The sequence below is a fragment of the Triticum dicoccoides genome, chromosome 6B (genome assembly GCF_002162155.2).
Source record: "Triticum dicoccoides isolate Atlit2015 ecotype Zavitan chromosome 6B, WEW_v2.0, whole genome shotgun sequence".
Classification (NCBI taxonomy): domain Eukaryota; kingdom Viridiplantae; phylum Streptophyta; class Magnoliopsida; order Poales; family Poaceae; genus Triticum; species Triticum dicoccoides.
The window spans coordinates 431,544,351-431,555,283 of NC_041391.1; positions in this window are offsets into that span (position 1 = coordinate 431,544,351).

The following is a 10,933-nucleotide window of genomic DNA, read 5'->3' on the forward strand; positions in this document are numbered from 1 at the left end:
AATACAGTTATAGCATGAATAAAATACAATCATCATGAACAAGGAAATATAATAATAACACTTTTATTATTGCCTCTAGGGCATATTTCCAACACTTATTCCGTTGCTAATAGTTCTTCGCTAAGGAATTTCCTCACCGGCAAATTCCTCAGTGAAGAATTCATAAAAATCGCCTATTCACCCCCCTCTAGTCGACATAACGCACTTTCATAGGGTGCCCATGCAGTGGGCCTCTACGCCTGGTATTACTCCTTTAAAGGTAGTGCTGCTTTGTTTGATTCTTGATGGGTCTATCCCCATCTTACAGACACTATCTTGATATATTAGACTAAGACTACTGCCATCGTCCATAAGGACTCGGGTGAGGTGGTATCTGTCAATTATTGGGTCGAGCACTAAGGTAGCCGAGCCCCCGTGACGGATACTAGTTGGGTGGTCCCTGCGATCAAAGGTGATCAGACATGCCGACCATGGGTTGAATTTGGGGGCGACGGGCTCTATAGCGTAAATGTCTCGGAGTGCGCGTTTGCGCTCCCTCTTTGGGATATGAGTGACGTAAATCATGTTCACTATCTTGACCTCTGGTGGGAATTTCTTTTGTCCCTCCATATTCGGCTGGCGAGATTCGTCCTTGTCTTCGCTTTGTGGTCCCTTTCCCTTGTGTTCGGCGTCGAGCTTGCCGGCCTTCTTGAAGACCCAACACTCTCTATTAGTGTGATTAGCTGGTTTGTCGGGAGTGCCATGAATTTGGCAGGACCTTTCGAGAATTTTATCTAGGCTAGATAGGTCATTTCTGCTGCCTTTAAGTGACTTTTTCCGTTGACCGGGTCTGGAGCCCCTGAACCCTACGTTTACCGTTGTATTTTCCGGGCTTTCTCCGTTGTTCTGACATTTGTTTTTATTTCGTCGTGGCTTTCCGCTGCCATCCCTGACTTCGGATGTGCCAGGGTCGCTGGTGCTACTACGGGCCAACCAGCTCTCCTCTCTCGCGCAAAAGCAGGTCAATAGAGTGGTTAAGGCTACCATTGTCCTTGGCTTTTCCTGGCCTCGGTGTCTGGCCAGCCATTCATCCCAAACACTGTGTTTGAAAGCTGCTAAGGCTTTGGTGTCCGGACAATCAATGATTTGGTTCTTCTTAGTGAGAAACTGGTTCCAAAGCTTACGGGCTGACTCTCCGGGTTGTTGGGTTATGTGACTTAGATCGTCTGCATATGGAGGTCAGACATAGGTCCCTTGGAAATTGGCCCTAAAAGCGTCCTCAAGTTCTTCCCAGCTTCCCATGGAATTTTTGGGGAGGCTTTTTAGCTAGTGCCGAGCTGGTCCTTTTAGCTTGAGGGGTAGGTATTTGATGGCGTGGAGATCGTCTCCGCGAGCCATGTGGATGTGAAGAATAAAGTCTTCTATCTAGACCGCAGGGTCTGTCGTTCCCTCGTATGCCTCGATATTCACAGGTTTAAACCCTTCTGGAAATTCATGATCCAGCACCTCATCGGTGAAACACAAGGGGTGTGCAGCGCCCCTGTATTTGGCTGTATCGTGGTTCGGGCCAGACGGTGGCAGTGTTCGATGTTGGTTTTGAACTGGTAAGTTGCCTGTGTATTTGATTCGATGGCCCCGGTCCTGTGTGGAAACGCATTCCCTGGATCCATAAATGGACCTGGTTCTCCCAGCTCTTTTGTCCAGGTCCTCACGTAAGTCATGTTTCTGGTTCTGGGTTGCAACCTCCTTTCCTTTATGGGGAGGGGGTGCGGTTTCGTGTGCAGCGTTATTGGCCGCTCTATCTGGAGTACGAGGTGGTCGGCCAGGTTGATCGGCCGTATTGTTATTCGGTGGAATGGGTGCAATGGCATCGTCATCGAATTCGGGCAGCAGCTTGCGTTTGGGGTAGCTATTTGTTTGGCGGTTACCGCCGTATTTTTCCTCAGTGTCAAGTACTTCATTCCATTTATCAATGAGCGCATTCTGTGCGGCTTTAAGCCATTGCTTCTGCTTTTTCAAGCTCCTCGCTGTGGCGATAAGTCTCTGGTGGAGGTGCTCTTGTTCCATTTGTTCTTCTGGGATGATGAATGCATCGTCACCCCGACTACTCTCTTCTTCGAAGACGGGTTGGTAATTGGAGTCTTCAGCATCGCTGTGATCGGACAAGGGCCCCGGACTGTGTTTGCCATCACCTTGATCGTCCAGTTCCATTGTTGGGTCCACGGTTTCTTTATTGTCTTTGGCGTCGTCTGGGGTGTTATTCCCTCGTGTGCCGGTATCACTGTTTTTACCATGGTGTGGTTTTGAGCGGCGCTGCTGACGTCTGCGCTTTTGCAGCTTTCCAGGAGTTTTATCCTCGACTAGTTCCTTTTTGTCATCGTCGTTGTCTTCTTTGGGTGTATACACCATGTATATGTCGTATGAAGAGGTGGTTGTCCAGCGCCCTGTGGGCGGTGGTTCCGTTTCTTCTCCGGCATCGTCGTCCATACCGTCGATGTCTTCAGAGTTGAAATCAAGCATGTCGGTCAAATCGTCAACAATGGCTATCAAGTGGGTGGTGGGTGGGTAACGAAGTTCTTCGTCGTCCGCTTCCCTCTCAAGCCGGACATAGTTCGGCTGAGAATCTTCTAACAAGGAGAGGGACTTCAATGAGTTTAACACGTCGCCCAAGGGTGAGTGTTGGAAGATGTCCGCGGAGCTGAACTCTAAGATCGACGCCCGGTCAGATTCGATGGGTGCGGATACACGTGGTTCGGAGCCTATGGCCGGAGACGAGTCCGAGGTTCCGATGACACAGGCCTTGTTGGAGTTCAAATCTGTGTTCGACTCTAGCGCCGTTGAGTCCGCGGCTTCTGTGCCGGGGTTGAACCTCCCGCCCTCGGATGGCGCACTCCGCTCTGGATCTAGGGCTAGTGTGGTTACAGGCGTAATCTCCCGCACACCATCTGATGACAGGTTTAAGTCATGTTCATCGTGGCGGCGGGGCGTGCTACGTCTTGAGCTTGCGTTGGTTTTCCTTGATGAGGAAAGGGTGATGCAGCAAAGTAGCGTAAGTATTTCCCTTAGTTTTTGAGAACCAAGGTATCAATCCAGTAGGAGGCTCCTCAAAAGTCACACGCACCTACACACACAAACAAGAACCTCGCAACCAACGCAATAAGGGGTTTTCAATCCCTTCACGGCCACTTGCAAAAGTGAGATCTGATAGAGATAATATGATGAGATAAATATTTTTGGTATTTTTATGATATAGACTGGAAAAGTAAAGATGCAAATAAAAGTAGATAGTAAACTTATATGATAAAAGATAGACCCGGGGGCCATAGGTTTGACTAGTGGCTTCTCTCAAGATAGCATAAGTATTACGGTGGGTGAACAAATTACTGTCGAGCAATTGATAGAAAAGCGAATAATTATGAGATTATCTAGGCATGATCATGTATATAGGCATCACATCCACGACAAGTAGACCGACTCCTGCCTGCATCTACTATTATTACTCCACACATCGACCACTATCCAACATGCATCTAGAGTATTAAGTTCATAAAGAACAGAGTAACGCATTAAGAATGATGACATGATGTAGAGGCATAAACTCATGCAATATGATATAAACCCCATCTTTTTATACTCGATGGCAACAATATAATACGTGCATTGCTGCCCCTACTATCACTGGGAAAGGACACCGCAAGATTGAACCCAAAGCTAAGCACTTCTCCCATTGCAAGAAAGATCAATCTAGTAGGCCAAACCAAACTGATAATTCGAAGAGACGTGCAAAGATAACTTAATCACACATAAAAGAATTCAGAGGAGATTCAAATATTTCTCAGAGATAAACTTGATCATAAACCCAATTCATCGGATCTCGACAAACACACTGCAAAAAGAGTTACACCGAATAGATCTCCAAGAAGATCGAGGAGAACTTTGTATTGAGATTCAAAGAGAGAAAAGAAGCCATCTAGCTAATAACTATGGACCCGAAGGTCTGTGGTAAACTACTCACAACTCATCGGAATGGCCTTGGAGATGATGTAGAGGCCCTCCGTGATCGATTCCCCCTCCGGCGGAGCGCCGGTGAAGGCTCCAAGATGGGGTCTCGCCGATACAGAAGGTTGCGGCAGTGGAATTAGGTTTTCGTGGTGCTCCCCGATGGTTTCAGGGTACGTGGGTATATATAGGAGGAGGAAGTAGGTCGGTGGACGCTCGAGGGGCCCACGAGGGTGGGGGCATGCCCACCCCCAAAGGGGGCGCCAGGCACCCTCGTGGCCGCCTCCTCTATTGCTTGACGTCCACTCCAAGTCCCCTGGATCACGTTTGTTCCAAAAAGATCATTCCCGAAGGTTTCATTCCGTTTGATATTCCTTTTCTTCGAAACACTGAAATAGGCAAAAAAACAGCAATTCGGGTTGGGCCTCCGGTTAGTAGGTTAGTCCCAAAAATGATATAGAAGTGTAAAGTAAAGCCCATAAACATCCAAAACGGGTAATATAATAGCATGGAACAATCAAAAATTATAGATACGTTGGAGACGTGTCAAGCATCCCCAAGCTTAATTCCTGCTCGTCCTCGAGTACGTAAATGATAAAAACAGAATTTTTGATGTCGAATGCTACCTAGCATAATTCTCAATGTAATTTTCTTTATTCTGGCATGAATGTTCAGATCCAAATGATTCAAAATAAAAGTTCATATTGACATAAGAAATAGTAATACTTCAAGCTTAATAACTAAGCAATCATGTCTTCTCAAAATAAAATGGCTAAAGAAAGTTATCCCTACAAAATCATATAGTCTGGCTATTGCTCTATCTTCATCACACAAAGTATTTAATCATGCACAACCCCGATGACAAGCCAAGCAATTGTTTCATACTTTAATATTCTCAAACCTTTTCAACTTTCACGCAATACATGAGCGTGAGCCATGGACATAGCACTATATGTGGAATAGAATGGTGGTTGTGGAGAAGACAAAAAAAGGAGAAGATAGTCTCACATCAACTAGGCGTATCAACGGGCTATGGAGATGCCCATTAATAGATATCAATGTGAGTGAGTAGGGATTGCCATGCAACGATTGCACTAGAGCTATAAATGTATGAAAGCTCAAAAAAAAGAAACTAAGTGGGGGTGCATCCAACTCGCTTGCTCACGAAGACCTAGGGCATTTTGAGGAAGCCCATCATTGGAATATACAAGCCGAGTTCTATAATGAAAAATTCCCATTAGTATATGAAAGTGACAACATAGGAGACTCTCTATCATGAAGATCATGGTGCTACTTTGAAGCACAAGTGTGGTAAAAAGGATAGTAGCATTGTCCCTTCTCTATTTTTCTCTCATTTTTTTATTTGGCCTTTCTTTTTATTTTTTTGGCCTTTCCCTTTTTTTATTTGGTGGGCTCTTTGGCCTCTCTTTTTTGTAAAGTCCGAAGTCTTATCCCGACTTGTGGGGGAATCATAGTCTCCATCATCCTTTCTTCATTGGGACAATGCTCTAATAATGAAGATCGTCACACTTTAATTTACTTACAACTCAAGATTACAACTCGATACTTAGAACAAGATATGACTCTATATAAATGCCTCCGGCTGTGTACCGGGATATGCAATGAATCAAAAGTGACATGTATGAAAATTATGAAGGTGTCCTTGCCACAAATACAATGTCAACTACACGATCATGCAAAGAGCAATATGACAATGATGATGTGTGTCATATAAACGGAACGGTGGAAAGTTGCATGGCAATATATCTCGGAATGGCTATGGAAATGCCATTATAGGTAGGTATGGTGGCTTTTTTGAGGAAGGTATAAGGTGGGTGTATGGTACCGGCGAAAATTGCGCGGCACAAGAGAGTCTAGCAATGGTGGAAGGGTGAGAGTGCGTATAATCCATGGACTCAACATTAGTCATAAAGAACTCATATACTTATTGAAAAATCCACAAGCCATTGAAAACAAAGTACTACGCGCATGCTCCTAGGGGGATAGATTGGTAGGAAAAGATCATCGCTCGTCCCCGACCGCCACTCATAAGGAAGACAATCAATAAATAAAATTGTGCTCCAACTTCATCACAAAGCGGTTCACCGTACGTGCCTGCTACGGGAATCACAAACTTCAAGACAAGTATTCTTTAAATTCATAATCACCCAACTAGCATGACTCTAACATTACCACCTCTATATCTCAAAACAATTATCAAGTATCAAATTGATCATAGCATCCAATTCACTTCCTATGATAGTTTTTATTATACCCAACTTGGATGCCGATCATTCTAGGACCAATTTTATAACCATAGCAAATACCATGCTGTTCTAAGAGACTCTCAAAATAATATAAGTGAAGCATGAGAGATCAACAATTGCTACAAAATCAATCCACCGCCGTGCTCTAAAATATATAAGTGAAGCACTAAAGCATAACTACCTAGCTCAAAAGATAAAAGTGAAGCACATAGCGTATTCTAATAAATTCTAATCAAGTGGGCTTCTCCCAAAAGGTGTGTACAGAAAGGATGATTGTGGTAATCTAAAAATCAAAGACTAATATCATACAAGACACTCCAATCAAAACACATATCATATGGCGAATAAAAATATAGCTCCAAGTAAAGTTACCGATAGACGAAGACGAAAGAGGGGATGCTTCCGGGGCATCCCCAAGCTTAGGCTTTTGGTTATCCTTGAATATCTTGGGGTGCCATGGGCATCCCCAAGCTTAGGCTCTTGCCACTCCTTATTCCATAGTCCATCAAATCTTTACCCAAAACTTGGAAACTTCACAACACAAAACTCAACAGGAAATCTCATAAGCTTCGTTAGTGCAAGAAAGCAAAACCACCACATAAGGTACTGTAATGAACTCATTATTTATTTATATTGGTGTTAAACCTACTGTATTCCAACTTCTCTATGGTTCATACCCTATATACTATCCATAGATGCATCAAAATAAGCAAACAACACACGAAAAACAGAACTTGTCAAAAATAGAACAGTCTGTAGCAATCTGTAACTTCCGAATACTTATGGAACTATAAAAATCCTACCAAAATAGGAAGTCCTGGGAAATTTGTCTATTGATCTACTTAAAAAAGAATCAACGCAAAATCACGTTTCTGTGAATTACTAAAATTATTTTCGTGCGTGCAAAGTTTCTGTTTTTCAGCAGAATCAAATTAACTATTACCATAGGTTATCCTATAGGTTCTACTTGGCACAAACACTAATTAAAACATAAAAACACATCTAAACAGAAGGTAGATGAAAAATTTATTACTAAACAGAAGCAAAAACAAAGAAAACTAAAATAAAATTGGGTTGCCTACCAACTAGCGCTATCGTTTAGCGCCCCTAGCTAGGCATAAAAGCCAGGATAGATCTAAGTAGTGCCATCTTTGGCACTCAATTCATAAGTAGCTCGCATGATAGATTCATAAGGTAATTTAAATTTCTTTCTTGGAAAGTGCTCCATGCCTTTCCTTAATGGAAATTGGAATCTAATATTCCCTTCCTTCATATCAATAATCGCATCAATCGTTCTAAGGAAAGGTCTACCAAGAATAATAGGACAAGAAAGATTGCAATCTATATCAAGAACGATAAAATATATGGGCACATAATTCCTATTTGCAACAATAAGAACATCATTGATCCTTCCCATAGGTTTCGTAATGGTGGAATCCGCAAGGTGCAAATTTAAAGAGCAATCATCAAAATCATGGAAGCCTAGAATATCACATAAAGTTTTCGGAATCGTGGAAACACTAGCACCCAAATCACACAAAGCATAACACTCATGATCTTTGATTTTAATCTTTATAGTAGGTTCCCACTCATCATAAAGTTTTCTAGGTATAGAAACTTCCAAGTTAAGTTTTTCATCATAAGATTGCATCAAGGCATCAACAATATGTTTGGTAAAAGCTTTATTTTGACTATAAGCATGAGGAGAATTCAACACGGATTGCAACAAGGAAATACAATCTACTAAGGAGCAATTATCATAATTAAATTCCTTGAAATCCAAGATAGTGGGTTCAATGCTATTTAAAGTCTTGACCTCTCGAATCCCACTTTTACCCAATTTAGCATCAAGATCTAAAAACTCTGAATCATTGGGACGCCTTTTAACTAAAGTTGACTCATCTCCAGTCCCATCATTATTAAGATTCATATTGAAAAACAAAGATTTAATAGGGACACATCAATAACTTTTAGATCTTCATCATTATTTTCATGGAAACTAGAAGAACACGCTTTTACAAAGCAATCTTTCTTAGCACGCAATCTAGTGGTTCTTTCTTTGCACTCATCAATGAAAATTCTCATAGCTTTGAGAGACTCATTGATATCATGCTTAGGAGGAGTAGATCTAAGTTTCAAAGAATCAACATCAAGCGAGAGTCTATCAACGTTCCTAGCCAAATCATCAACTTTAAGCAATTTTTCTTCAAGCAAAGCATTAAAATTCTTTTGAGAGATCATAAATTCTTTAACACTATTCTCAAAATCAGAGGGCGTCTTATTAAAATTTCCATAAGAATTATTGTAGGAATTTTCATAATTATTAGAGGAATTACTAGGGAACTGTCTAGGATTAAAGGTTCCTCTATAAGCATTGTTACCAAAATTATTCCTACCAATAAAATTCACATCCATAGATTCATTATTATTCTCAATCAAAGTAGACAAAGGCATATCATTGGGATCAATAGGAGCACTCTTAGTAGCAAACAATTTCATAAGTTCATCCATCTTTCCACTCAAAACATTAATTTCTTCTATAACATGCACTTTCTTACTAGTAGATCTTTCGGTGTGCCATTGAGAATAATTAGCCATAATATTATCAAGGAGTTTAGTAGCTTCTCCTAAGGTGATTTCCATAAAAGTGCCTCCCACGGCCGAATCTAAAAGATTTCTAAAAGCAAAATTCAATCCGGCATAAAAAAATTGTATGATCATCCATAAATTCAAACCATGAGTAGGGCAATTGCGAATCATTAATTTCATTCTTTCCCAAGATTGGGAAACATGCTCATGATCAAGTTGTTTAAAATTCATAATATCGTTCCTAAGGGAGATGTTCTTAGCGGGAGGAAAATACTTAGAGATAAAAGCATCTTTGCACTTATTCCATGAATCAGTACTATTCTTACGCAAAGACGAAAACCAAACTTTAGCACGATCTCTGAGTGAAAATGGAAATAACTTCAATTTAACAATATCATTATCCGTATCTTTCTTCTTTTGCATCTCACACAAATAAACAAAATTGTTTAGATGGGTAGCGGCATCTTCACTAGGAAGGCCGGAGAATTGATCTTTCATAACAAGATTCAGCAAAGCAGCATTGATTTCACAAGACTCAACATCACTAAGAGGAGCAATCAGAGTACTAAGGAAATCGTTATTATTGGTATTGGAAAAGTCACACAATTTGGTACTATCCTGCGCCATAGCGACAAGCAATCCAACACACAAGCAAACAAAAAGGCAACCGAAAAGAGAGAGGAGATTGGGAAAGAGAGGGCGAATAAAACGGCAAGGGTGAAGTGGGGGAGAGGAAAACGAGAGGCAAATGGAAAATAATGTAATGCGAGGGAGATGAGTTTGTGATTGGTACTTGGTATGTCTTGACTTGAGCGAAGACCTCCCCGGCAACGGCGCCAGAAATCCTTCTTGCTACGTCTTGAGCTTGCGTTGGTTTTCCTTGAAGAGGAAAGGGTGATGCAGCAAAGTGGCGTAAGTATTTCCCTCGGTTTTTGAGAACCAAGGTATCAATCCAGTAGGAGGCTCCTCAAAAGTCCCACGCACCTACACACACAAACAAGAACCTCGCAACCAACGCAATAAAGGGGTTGTCAATCCCTTCATGGCCACTTGCGAAAGTGAGATCTGATAGAGATAATATGATAAGATAAATATTTTTTTATTTTTATGATATAGATTGGAAAAGTAAAGATGCAAATAAAAGTAGATAGTAAACTTATATGATAAAAGATAGACCCGAGGGACATAGGTTTCACTAGTGGCTTCTCTCAAGATAGCATAAGTATTACGATGGGTGAACAAATTACTGTCGAGCAATTGATAGAAAAGCGAATAATTATGAGATTATCTAGGCATGATCATGTATATAGGCATCACGTCCGCGACAAGTAGACCGACTCCTGCCTGCATCTACTACTATTACTCCACACATCGAGTGCTATCCAGCATGCATCTAGAGTATTAAGTTCATAAAGAACAGAGTAACGCATTAGGAAAGATGACATGATGTAGAGGGATAAACTCATGCAATATGATATAAACCCCATCTTTTTATCCTCGATGGCAACAATACAATACGTGCCTTGCTGCCCCTGCTGTCACTGGGAAAGGACACCGCAAGATTGAACCCAAAGCTAAGCACTTCTCCCATTGCAAGAAAGATCAATCTAGTAGGCCAACCAAACTGATAATTCGAAGAGACTTGCAAATATAACCAATCATACATAAAAGAATTCAGAGGAGATTCAAATATTTCTCATAGATAAACTTGATCATAAACCCACAATTCATCAGATCTCGACAAACACACCGCAAAAAGAGTTACATCGAATAGATCTCCAAGAAGATCGAGGAGAACTTTGTATTGAGATTCAAAGAGAGAGAAGAAGCCATCTAGCTAATAAGTATGGACCCGAAGGTCTGTGGTAAACTACTCACAACTCATCGGAAGGGCCTTGGAGATGATGTAGAGGCCCTCCGTGGTTGATTCCCCCTCTGGCGGAGCGCCAGCGAAGGCTCCAAGATGGGATCTCGCGGATACAGAAGGTTGTGGCGGTGGAATTAGGTTTTCGTGGTGCTCCCCGATGGTTTCAGGGTACGTGGGTATATATAGTAGGAAGAAGTAGGTCGGTGGACGCTCGAGGGGCCCACGACGGTGG